Source organism: Anomalospiza imberbis, chromosome 29 (assembly GCF_031753505.1).
Source record: "Anomalospiza imberbis isolate Cuckoo-Finch-1a 21T00152 chromosome 29, ASM3175350v1, whole genome shotgun sequence".
NCBI lineage: Eukaryota > Metazoa > Chordata > Aves > Passeriformes > Viduidae > Anomalospiza > Anomalospiza imberbis.
This window is the reverse complement of record NC_089709.1, coordinates 2,742,091-2,755,589: the sequence shown is the minus strand read 5'-3', so window position 1 is coordinate 2,755,589 and position 13,499 is coordinate 2,742,091.

The following is a 13,499-nucleotide window of genomic DNA, read 5'->3' as shown; positions in this document are numbered from 1 at the left end:
AGGGGCCGCACAATCCTCCTGCTGGAATTCTGCTCAGATAAATGAGTGACACACTCCATGCAGTCTCAGAAGGCTGTAACAACCTTATTAAAAACCCATTCATTCTTACACCCTAGTTCTTTACAGGTGGACCTGATTGGTCCTTTAATTAAAACACCATCACCACTGGCTAATTAAGAATCCACCCTTTGGTAAACAGTCTCCATAACACATTCCGTTCTCAGAAGGCTGCAACAACTTTATTAAAAACCCATTAATTTTTATATTCCAGTTTGTTACAGGTGGACCTGATTGGTCCTTTAATTAAAACACCATCACCGCTGGCTAATTAAGAATCCACCCTTTGGTAAACAGTCTCCATAACACATTCCATTCTCACAAGGCTGCAACAACTTTATTAAAAACCCATTAATTTTTATATTCCAGTTTGTTACAGGTGGACCTGACTGGTCCTTTAATTAAAACACCATCACCGCTGGCTAATTAAGAATCCATCCTTTGGTAAACAGTCTCCATAACATATTCCATTCTCACAAGGCTGCAACAAGTTTATTAAAAACCCATTAATTTTTATATTCCAGTTTGTTACAGGTGGACCTGATTGGTCCTTTAATTAAAGCACCATCACCACTGGCTAATTAAGAATCCACCCCATAACACATTCCACGTGTGCGCAAACACCAGCAGCAGCTCAAGATAAGAATTGTTTAGAATTCTTTTCTCTGAGCTTCTCCCAGCCTTTCCCTGAAGGATGCCTGGGAAAGTTGTGTGTTTGTGACCAGAGCGGCCACCGCGGAGCTCTGTGAAATCTGTGGAAATGTAAAAAGTTTGATAAAGGCCAATAGGAGACAAAGACAAGAAAGCAAAATTCATGGGCAGCACTCGGCCAAGAGCACACCATCACCTTCGGGGATAGCCCTGGAATACCTTTTCCGTTCTGTCGTTTGCACGTTCCTGGCCCTGCTGCCCGCGCGCAAAGGCGTTGACGCGTCCCAGGAGCTGCTTGACGTGGCTGCTCTTTGTGGCCGCCTTCGTGGAGCGTGTGTTTCCTGGCTGGGGCGGTGGCTGCTCTGTGCCTCGCGCCCTGGGCCTTGCTCCGTGTGCCGCTCCGCGGCCGAGCGCTGGCGCGCCCGGAGCGCGCTCCTGGTCCCACGAGCGCGGGCACTCGTGGCGGCCAGCAGAGCTCGCTCCCAGGCGCGCCGCTGTGCCGGAGGCGCGCTTAGCGGCCGAAAGGGAGCAAGGTTATTTTAACGTGCCCTACCTACGCGCCCTATAGACACGCGTATGTGCGTTACCTGTATTACCGTGTTATCATAGATACACGCGTCATCGACGGAGTTGGATACGCATTTTATATACACAGTTGAATATTCTAGATATACGTTACACTTAGAAACACTATCTATACCCATTATATACATTATATATACATTATATATACATTATAGATACATTATAGATACATTATAGATACATTATAGATACATTATATCTCTTATATCTACATTATAATTATAAACACTATATATACACATTATATATATAATTATATATACATTATATATCTACATTCTATATCTACATTCTATATCTACATTATATATTTTATATCTATATAATATTTATACACATATATACACATTATATATATAATTATATATACATTATCTACATTTTTATATTTTTATACACACATTTATACACATATATACATTATATATACATTATATATATAATTATATATACATTATATATATAATTATATATACACTATATATACATTTTAATATTTATATATACATTATATTTATACATATTATATATACATATATTTATACACATTATAAATACACATTATATATCTACATTTTTATATTTTATACACATATTTATAAACATTATATATACACATTATATATAACTATATATACATTATATATACATTTTAATATTTTTATAGATACATTATATTTATACACATAGATACACATATATATAATTATATATACATTATATATATATTAATATATATATATACTCATTATATTTATACACATTATAGATACACATTATATATAATGTATATATACAGTATATATACACATTTTAATATTATATATACACATATTTATACACATTATATATATACAGTATATATAATTATATATATTATACATACATTTTAATATTTTTATAGATACATTATATTTATACACATATATATACACATTATAATTATATATACATTATATATACACATTTTATATTTTTATATATACATTATATTTATACACATATATGTACAGATTATTATTTTTAAATTACATATACACATGATATATTTAAATTATATACACGTTATATATACATTTTAATATTTATATATATACATTATATATATGCATTTTTATATTTTATACATAAACACATTATTTTTAAATTATATACATAATATATTTACATTATGTATGCATTATATATGTACACATTTTTATATTTTATAGATATACATGATGTATTGAAATTATATATGCATTATATGTACATTTTTATACTTATATATACACATTTTAATATTTTTATACATATACACATTCTATTTTTACACATTATATACACACACATTATTATTTTTACATTATAGTTACACATTACATATTTACATTATATATGCATTATATATATGCACATATTTATAAGTATGCATTATATATTTACATTATATATACACATTTTTTATACATCTACACATTCTTTTTATCCACATATATACACACATTATTTTAACATAATATATACACTATATATAGGTTATATATACACACATTATTATTTTGACTTTATATACACACACATGTATATACATATATATCCATATATATCCATATATTTACATATATATGCATACACACACATATGATATACATACATATATCCATATAGATCCATATATTTTTATATATATCCATACATATATACATATATATACACACATATCCATATATATCCATATATTTATATATATACATACACATATACATATATCCATATATATCCATATTTTTACATATATATATATACATATATACATATACATACACATATATACATATATATCCATATGTTTACATATATATACATACACATATACATATATACATATATATGTATATATATATATACATATATACATATATATGTATATATGTGTGTATATATATATATACACACATATATAGATACACACATATATATACACACATATATCCATAGATATCCATATATTTACATATATATACATACACATATACATAGATACACACATATATCCATATATACACATATATTTTTTATATATATACACATACACATATACATATATATACATATATCCATCGATATCCATATATTTACATATATATACATACACATATACATATATACACACATATATACATATATATCCATATATTTTTTTATATATACATACACATATACATATACACATATATACATATATATCCATATATTTTTATATATATACATACACATATACATATATACACACATATATCCATATCTATCCATATATTTTTATATATATACATACATATATACACATATATATCCATATATGTGTATATATTTATATATATACACACATATCCATATATATCCATATATTTTTATATCTATACATACATATATACACATATATATCCATATATATCCATATATACATATATATATATATATAGTATCCATATATTTTTATATATATATATACATACATATATACATAAACATACGCATATACATATATATACACACAATATTTTTTTAATATAGGAAATGTCGGAAATGTAGAGAGTGTCGGGAATAAACGGACAATCCTCGCTATTATTTACGGAAGGCCAGCAGAAGCACGCGTGTTTCAAATGTCGGAAATGTAGAAAGTGTCAGAAATAAACGGACAATCCTCGCTAGTATTTGCGGGAGGCCAGCAGAAGCACGCGTGTTTCAAATGTCGGAAATGTAGAAAGTGTCGGGAATAAACTGACAATCCTCGCTTTTATTTACGGAAGGCCAGCAGAAGCACGCGTGTTTGAAATGTCGGAAATGTAGAAAGTGTCAGAAATAAACTGACAATCCTCGCTAGTATTTACGGAAGGCCAGCAGAAGCACGCGTGTTTGAAATGTAGGAAATGTAGAAAGTGTCAGAAATAAACTGACAATTCTCGCTATTATTTACGGAAGGCCAGCAGAAGCACGCGTGTTTCCCGGAGGCCGAGGCTGCCGCGGCCGCGCCTCGCGGCGCCGCTGCTGCGGGCATGGGAGGATGGGATGCGGCAGGAGCGGGGCTGGACGAGGAGGACGAGGAGGAGGAGGAGGAGGAGGAAGGGGAGGGGGCTGAGCTTCCATCGCCACAAAACCGTCTCGCTTTTCGTGGCTCGTCGGACCCATTGTGTTCGCGCTTTTTTTCCTTTCTTTTTTTCGCTCTTTTTATGATGCAAATCCTTTTGTTTCTGTCCGGCTGAATGGGGTAAGAAGCTGGAACCCGCCGGTTTCGGAAGGCGCGCAGCGCTGGATGCAGGAGGCCAGCAGAGAAGGGTGAAGGGAAATTCCCTTTCCCATTCTGCTCACCAAGGAGAAGATAATCAGAGGCTGCGCACTTGGGCTGAATAGCTTCAGCCAGCTGCTCAGTAACTCTGCCTACGGCCCTGATAAATCACTGGAAGGGACGGAGCATCCTCGCATCCTCGCCAGTCTGGTGGAATGAAGGGGAAATACCAGCGGTGAATAAACCTCTGTGTTTGATTGGCCATCACATTCAATGCCCGCACAAGAATCCGGAATGGTTTGGGTGGAAGGGCTTTAAATCCCACCCAGTGCCACCCCTGCCACGGCAGGGACACCTTCCACTGTCCTTGGGCGCTCCAATGTCCAACCTGGCCTTGGGCACTGCCAGGGATCCAGGGGCAGCCGCAGCTGCTCCGGGCACCTGTGCCAGGGCTGCCACCCTCCCAGGGAGCAATTCCTCCCCGGTATCCCATCCAGCCCTGCCCTCGGCTGGTGAACCCAACGGCAAGAATGCTGATGTCTGACTTAGTTCAGAAGGCTGAATGTTATAAACGCCAATCGCTTGGTTTTTAAAATTTTAAAAATTTAATAATAATAAAATGGTTATAAAAATAGTAATACAATTAGAGCAATGAAAATTTAGAGTTAGGACAATTACAAGACAATAAAAAGCAAAGAATTACGGACGTCCGGATGCTCTCGGGCACTTAAGCCCAATAAGCATGCCTTGTGAACAAAGGAATAATCTTTAAAAGCAGTAGCCTGTTGCATATTCATACATCTCATCCATGATGCATAAATTCCTTGCAAATTAAGAACTTTTCTGGTTTTTGTCAACTTCTTCCCCTTAATCCTGGTGGTTCCATAAAGACGGAGAGAAGGTGGAAGAATGTTTGTCTTTTCCGATAAGGAGGCAGTAATTCTTTATGGGCCCCCATCATTGCCATCTCTGTGCGAAGAGTTTCTTCATTATCTCATCTCTTGCTTGAGTTAGTAAAAAAACCCACATACATAGGTTCTATTTTAACTACAAAACTACATATACCATATATATACATAATTATATATATATATAATGATATATAAAAAAAATTATATATATATAATTATATAGGTATATATATACATATATATACATATATATATATACATATATATAGACCCATATATATATGTATATATATGTAATGAATATGTATATACAGATATACATAATATCTGTAATATTATCTGTATAATCTGGAGATATCTACAATATAGATATAGATTAGAAATACCTATCGATATCTAGAGTATCTATGCATTGCTTGTGGAAATAACGGTGTGATGAATGTGTTTTACCTTATCAAAACATGCGATGTAAAGAAGGCTTTTGTGTAACTAAAAGCAGCGGAAGGCCATCCACGGGCCGACCTCCAGGTGATGAAATATCAGCGACACAAAGCAGGCACCCGAGGACAGTTGTTAAAATGTTCAAATTGGGAACACGTTACAATTGGCAGCTGCTGAAAATGGTTAGAATCCTTCATCAATGTCACATTGAAGGAGGACACTCTAAATCCCTTCCAGAGGGTGCGGAACAGCAGCACGGAGACACGAGGGGAAATGAAATTTCTTGAGCTGCCCCCCAGGATGTCATGCAGATAAACCAGAGTGTGGAGAAATCCAACAAGGGACTCCCCAAAGCATCAGAAAGATCCCAAGAATAATATTTGAAACATTAGATATGATTTATATCTATTATATAGACATTATCTATTTTAATAGGTTATTTACACATATCTTCTGTATTATTACATACGATATATAATATATAATATATAATATTTGAAATATTATATAATATATATGATTTATATGTAGTATATCTATTATATATACATTATCTATTTTAATAGGTTATTTACACATATCTTCTGTATTATTATATACAATATATAATATATAATATATGAAATAATATATATTAGATATGATTTATATCTAGCATATCTATTATATAGACATTATCTATTTTAATAGGTTATTTACATATATCTTCTGTATTATTACATACGATATATAATATATAATATATAATATTTGAAATATTATATAATATATATGATTTATATGTAGTATATCTATTATATATACATTATTTATTTTAATAGGTTATTTACATATATCTTCTGTATTATTATATACAATATATAATATATAATATATAATAGTTGAAATAATATATATTATATATGATTTATATCTAGCATATCTATTATATATACATTATCTATTTTAATAGGTTATTTACACATATCTTCTGTATTATTATATACAATATATAATATATAATATATGAAATAATATATATTATATATGATTTATATATAGTATATCTATTATATATACATTATTTTTAACAGGTTATTTACACATATCTTCTGTATTATTATATACAATATATAATATATAATATATAATATATGAAATAATATATATTATATATGATTTATATATAGTATATCTATTATATATACATTATTTATTTTAATAGGTTATTTACATATATCTTCAGTATTATTTATGTATTATATATAATATATAATATATAACATATGAAATCATATATATTATATATGATTTATATATAGTGTTTCTATTATATATATTATTTATTTTAATAGGTTATTTACATATATCTTCTATATTATTTATATATAGTATATAAAATATAATATTTGAAATCATATATATTATATATGATTTATATATAGTATAACTATTATATATATTATTTATTTTAAAAGGTTATGTACATATATCTTCTATATTATAATATATAATATATAATATATAATATATAATAGTTGAAATAATATATAATATACATTATATCATTTATAATATATATTATATAATATATTGTCTATTATATATTGTAAATATACCACACGTAGTTTTTGGTATATAATGTTTGTAACATCCCACCGAGGGGCAGAGCCCCGCACACTGTCCTGCAGGACAGACCTGCTGCAGGTCAGAGGAAAAATATTGTAGATAAGAAAGAATAAACAACCTTGAAAACCAGCACAGATGAATTACGACTCCTTCTTTGGCAGCGGGGCTGAAAGATTCACAATCTTGGGATCATTTGAATATCACAGATCCCGACAGGTCATCACCCACCTCTCTGTAAAACCTGGGCTGAAACCTCCTGGCTCCTCGCAGAAGAGCCCGGAGCTCCTTCTGAGACACCTGAAGATGGTTTTTTTTTTGCTGGGGAGCTCTCCAGGAGAGCAGAGGTGTCCAGCTGGGATCACCCAGCCCGGGGCTCTTCGGGCTTTTCTTTTTCCTTTTTCTCTTTGGGCTCTGTGCCAGCAGTGCTGCTCTGGGCGGTGTTGATGGGCAGCTGCAGAAAAACAAGTCCCAAAAGCCAAATCCCCACGCTTGAGGGCGGAATGCTGGACAAAAACATTCCTGGAGAATTCAGCTTGGACCAGGAGCTCTTCTGAGTTACAAACCCTGGAGCCGAATTGCTTCTCTCTCTGCCCTTGTAATGACCTTTCTTCCCACTTAGATTCAACTTCATGATATCTGTTCATGCCAAATTATACCAAATCAACCCAAATTAACCCAAATTATACCAAATTATACCAAATCAACCCAAATTAACCCAAATTATACCAAATCAACCCAAATTAACCCAAATTATACCAAATCAACCCAAATTAACCCAAATTATACCAAATCAACCCAAATTATACCAAATCAACCCAAATTAACCCAAATTATACCAAATCAACCCAAATCAACCCAAATTATACCAAATCAACCCTAATCAACCCTAATCAACCCTAATCAACCCTAATCAACACAAATTAACCCAAATTCTACCAAATCAACCCCAATCAACCCAAATTAAACCAAATTAACCCAAATCAACCTAAATCAACCCAAATTATACCAAATTATACCAAATCAACCCCAATCAACCCAAATTAACCCAAATTATACCAAATCAACCCAAATTATACCAAATCAACCTAAATCAACCCAAATTATAACAAATTATACCAAATTATACCAAATCAACCCAAATTAAACCAAATCATCCCAAATTACATCAAATCAACCCAAATTATACCAAATCAACCCCAATCAACCCAAATTAAACCAAATTATACCAAATCAACCCAAATTATACCAAATTATACCAAATCAAACCAAATCAACCCAAATCATACCAAATTAAACAAAACTATACCAAATCAACCTAAATCAAACCCAATCAACCCTAATCAACCCCAATCAACCCAAATTCTACCTAATCAAACTAAATTATACCACATTAAACCAAATCAAACCAAATCAAGATAAATTATACCAAATTAAACTAAATTATACCAAATCGACGCAAATTATACCAGATCATCTCAAATTAAACCAAATTATACCAAATCAACCCAAATTATACCAAATCAACCTAAATCAACCCAAATTATACCAAATCATACCAAATTACATCAAATCAACACAAATTATACCAAATTAACCCAAATCAAACCAAATCAAGCCAAATTATACCAAATTAAACAAAATTCTACCAAATCAACCCAAATTATACTAAATTAAACCAAATTATACCAAATCAACCCAAATCAACCCAAATTAAACCAAATTATACCCAATCATCCCAAATTACATCAAATCAACACAAATTATACCAAATCAAACCAAATCAAGCCAAATTATACCAAATTCAACAAAATTATACCAAATCAACCCTAATCAACCCAATTTATACCAAATCAAACCAAATTATACCAAATCAAAGTAAATTATACCACATTAAACCAAATCTAACCAAATCAAGATAAATTATACCAAATTAAACAAAATTCTACCAAATCAACCCAAATTGTACAAAATTAAACCAAATTATACCAAATCAACCCCAATCAACCCAAATTATACCAAATCAAACCAAATCAAGATAAATTATACCAAATTAAACAAAATTATACCAAATCAACCCAATTTATACCAAATTATACCAAATCAAACTAAATTATACCAAATTATACCAAATCAACCCAAATTATACCAAATCAACCCCAATCAACCCAAATTAAACCACATCAACCCAAATTAAACCAAATTACACTAAATCAACCCAAATGATGCCAAATGAAACCAAATTATACCAAATCAACTCCAATTACACCGAATTAAACCAAATTACAATGCTGTGCAGCGTACTGTGAGCATTTTGGGATGGGCTGAGGCTGAAGTCAAAAGTGTTATCACAGAATTATGGAATGGGTTGGGTTGGAGGGACTTTAGACATCACCCAGTGGCACCCTGGGACACCTTCCAGTGTCCCGGTTCCAGTCACAGTCTTGTCGTGCTCTTCTGCCTGTCCTCAGCCTGTGCTAGAGCCAAGTTTAGAAGCTGGTTCAGATTTCATGGAATCACAGGGTGGTTTGGAGCACATCTTGTGCTCCAGGGACACCTTCCACTGTCCCAGGTGGCTCCAGCCTGGCTTTGAACACTTCCAGGGATCCAGGGGCAGCCCCAGCTGCTCTGGGCACCTGTGCCAGGGCCTGCCACCCTCCCAGGGAGGAATTCCTTCCCAAAATCCAACTAAACCTCCTCCCTGCCAGTTTGAAGATGTTGGGGAAGATGAAATAGGAAAACCTTATAAATATGATTGCCTGGCAAAAGATTTGGAAAATCCAGACATTGAGATGAGAACTAGATTTGAAATAACAAACCTTGACTACTGAATAACTAGAAAACAATAGTATAGCCAGGTTGAAAGCAATCCCCCCTTCTGATTAAACAATGCCCTTTACCTGCAGATAGGTCCAAAGGTCAAATGGAATGCTCTGTCTCACCCCCAATGTATGGTTCATCCCACACCTGTGATCCTCCCCTGAAGTATCAGGTATCTGGGACCCCATTGGCCCAAGTCCTGTTCCAGCCCACCTTGAAGCCCCCTGATAAGGTGTGCCTGAGGGACTAGACGCTCTCTTGGTTCCTGTTCTCCCCCCTCTCTCTTAGACCTTCCTCTCTTGGTCCCTGTTCTCCTCCCCCTCTCTCTCTTGGATCTTCCTCTCTTGGTTCCTGTTCTCCCCCCTCTCTCTTAGACCTTCCTCTCTTGGTCCCTGTTCTCCTCCTCCTCTCTCTCTTAGACCTTCCTCTCTTGGTCCCTGTTCTCCTCCCCCTCTCTCTCTCTTGGACCTTCCTCTCTTGGTTCCTGTTCTCCTCCCTCTCTCTTGGTTCCTGTTCTCCCCCCCTCTCTCTTGGTTCCTGTTCTCCCCCCTCTCTCTTGGTTCCTGTTCTCCCCCCTCTCTCTTGGTTCCTGTTCTCCTCCCCCTCTCTCTCTTGGACCTTCCTCTCTTGGTTCCTGTTCTCCCCCTCTCTCTTGGTCCCTGTTCTCCTCCCCCTCTCTCTCTTGGACCTTCCTCTCTCGGTTCCTGTTCTCCCCCCTCTCTCTTGGTTCCTGTTCTCCCCCCTCTCTCTTGGTTCCTGTTCTCCCCCCTCTCTCTTGGTTCCTGTTCTCCTCCCCCTCTCTCTCTCTTGGACCTTCCTCTCTTGGTTCCTGTTCTCCTCCCTCTCTCTTGGTTCCTGTTCTCCCCCCCTCTCTCTCGGTTCCTGTTCTCCCCCCTCTCTCTCGGTTCCTGTTCTCCCCCCTCTCTCTTGGTTCCTGTTCTCCCCCCTCTCTCTCTTGGACCTTCCTCTCTTGGTTCCTGTTCTCCCCCCTCTCTCTTGGTTCCTGTTCTCCCCCCTCTCTCTTGGTTCCTGTTCTCCCCCCTCTCTCTTGGTTCCTGTTCTCCTCCCCCTCTCTCTCTTGGACCTTCCTCTCTTGGTTCCTGTTCTCCCCCCCTCTCTCTTGGTTCCTGTTCTCCCCCACTCTCTCTTGGTTCCTGTTCTCCCCCCCTCTCTCTTGGTCCCTGCTCCCTGCCCTGGTTCCTTTGTCCCGCTTCCCCATCCTTCTCTCTCCCTCTCCCCCTGGGCCTGCCACGAGCTGCAGCTGGCAGCTCCAAGCAGGGCCCTTGCACCCACGCCCTTTCTAATAAACAGCATATATCAACCCGACTTCAGAGATCTCATCCATCCAAACCGTCCTGGAGACCACCGATCCCCGCAGAAGCCATTCCCCCTCGTCCTGTCACTCCAGGCATTTATAAATAGTCTCTCTCCATCCTCTTGGCTGGCTCCTTCGGGTGCTGGATGGCCACAATTCCGTCACCCTGAGCCCTTCTCTCTTCCAGACCTGCTTTAATTTGATATTTAATGCGCCAGGATTCCGCTGCACTCCTTTACTCCACTGAGATTTATTCTGTGTGTGCTTTTCCTGTGAATGAAACGCACTTTTTCAGCAGAAATGCATATTTGTGGAAGCAAACCCTTGGAGTGTTCAGTCGTGTTGGTTGTTGCCCACGGTCACACACGGCAAAGGCAGCAAAGTTAAAGTGATTTAATTTTTATTTGCACGCTCAATGTGCATTAACAAATTCAACATACAAGGTAGCATTACAGAATGTAGGTTAGCTTATAGCATTATGCAGTTTCACACAGGTTGAGTTAGGTTTTTTGCCTTTTTTCTTTTTTTTTTTTTCCACACAAAGTTGTAACTGTCCAAGTTCATTTTACAATAGAAGACACAAGGTAAAGAATAACCACACCTGGGAGATTTTACAGTGAGTCCGCTGTCACTTACTGTCTATTTTATGCTTTAAAAAATATATATCTGCACATTTTCAGTTTCCTATTATTCCAGAAGAGTGTTGGAGCTACTCCTACCTGCCCGATAGCCTAAGTCTATTTACCCTGAGCATGTTTCCTTGACAAGAAATTCATCTTTCCTTTGCAACTAAAGGAATCTTAAGATCGTCTAGGCTTAGTCATGCTTTTCACACCGAGGGGAGAAGGGAATTTTGTTGCCGCTGTTAGTCCTGGTCAGATCTTTGGAGTGGTGTTGGAAAGCATGTTCTGAGGAAAAGTCGTGAAAAGTTGCTTGAATTGCAGCAACACAATTGCTTAGTGCAAAAAAATTAGGATTGAAAGAGATTTACAGCAATTTCCAACGGGGGGAACTCGTTCTCTGCGCTGTGGCTCTGAGCCACAGAGCTCCAGCTAGAAAGAATTTAAGACACTGATAAAATCTACTACAACCTCAGGCAGAAATCCTGGCCATGGGGATGGGTGAAGGGGGAAAAGTCCACGCTTGTGTCTGCTGAGGAATGGAGCTGCAGCCTCAAGGAGCCCCAGCCTGGCAGGGAGGGCCAGTGGGTGAGAAAAAGCAGCTTTCCAAAAAGAATGCCGTAGGAAGAGATGCCAAAGTGGTGGCAGCTGACAAAGTGCTGTCTGTTCATACAGAGCTGCTGCCCCCCTGGTGCCTCGTGGGGAACCAGGGGAGCCTCGCTCAGTTATTCCCATTTCAGGGCAGAGAAGGTGAAAAGGATCATTTTTCCAACAGGGATCTAAAATTCAGTAGTCAAATCCTGTAAGCAGTTAAATTATTTTAATTAAAAAAAAAAAAGCTGTTATTTGCATTCCTGTTTGCATCCCAGAGGGCTCAGAGCAGTCTGGCTGCCTGGGAGCAACCAAAGATTTTCCTGAAAACCTGGGGCTCTCGAGGAGCCTCTTTGCAAACCCAGTTCTGCTTCTGCATTTCCACTGGAGAGCCCAGGAACAATTTTAATTATAATTATTTCTGCTCCATCCACCAACACTGATTACCATGAATGATTTGCTGCCGGATATCAGCCCGATTTGTGCCCTGGCTGGGCTGTGACCAGAATACCCAAACCCAGGAGGCTCTGCTTGCATCCAAAGGCAGCTCCACCAAACTTGATGAACCCCTGTTCCAGTTTCCTGACTCTGCAGGGTTAAAACAGCCTGAGGTCCCTCTGGTCAGGGCCATCTTC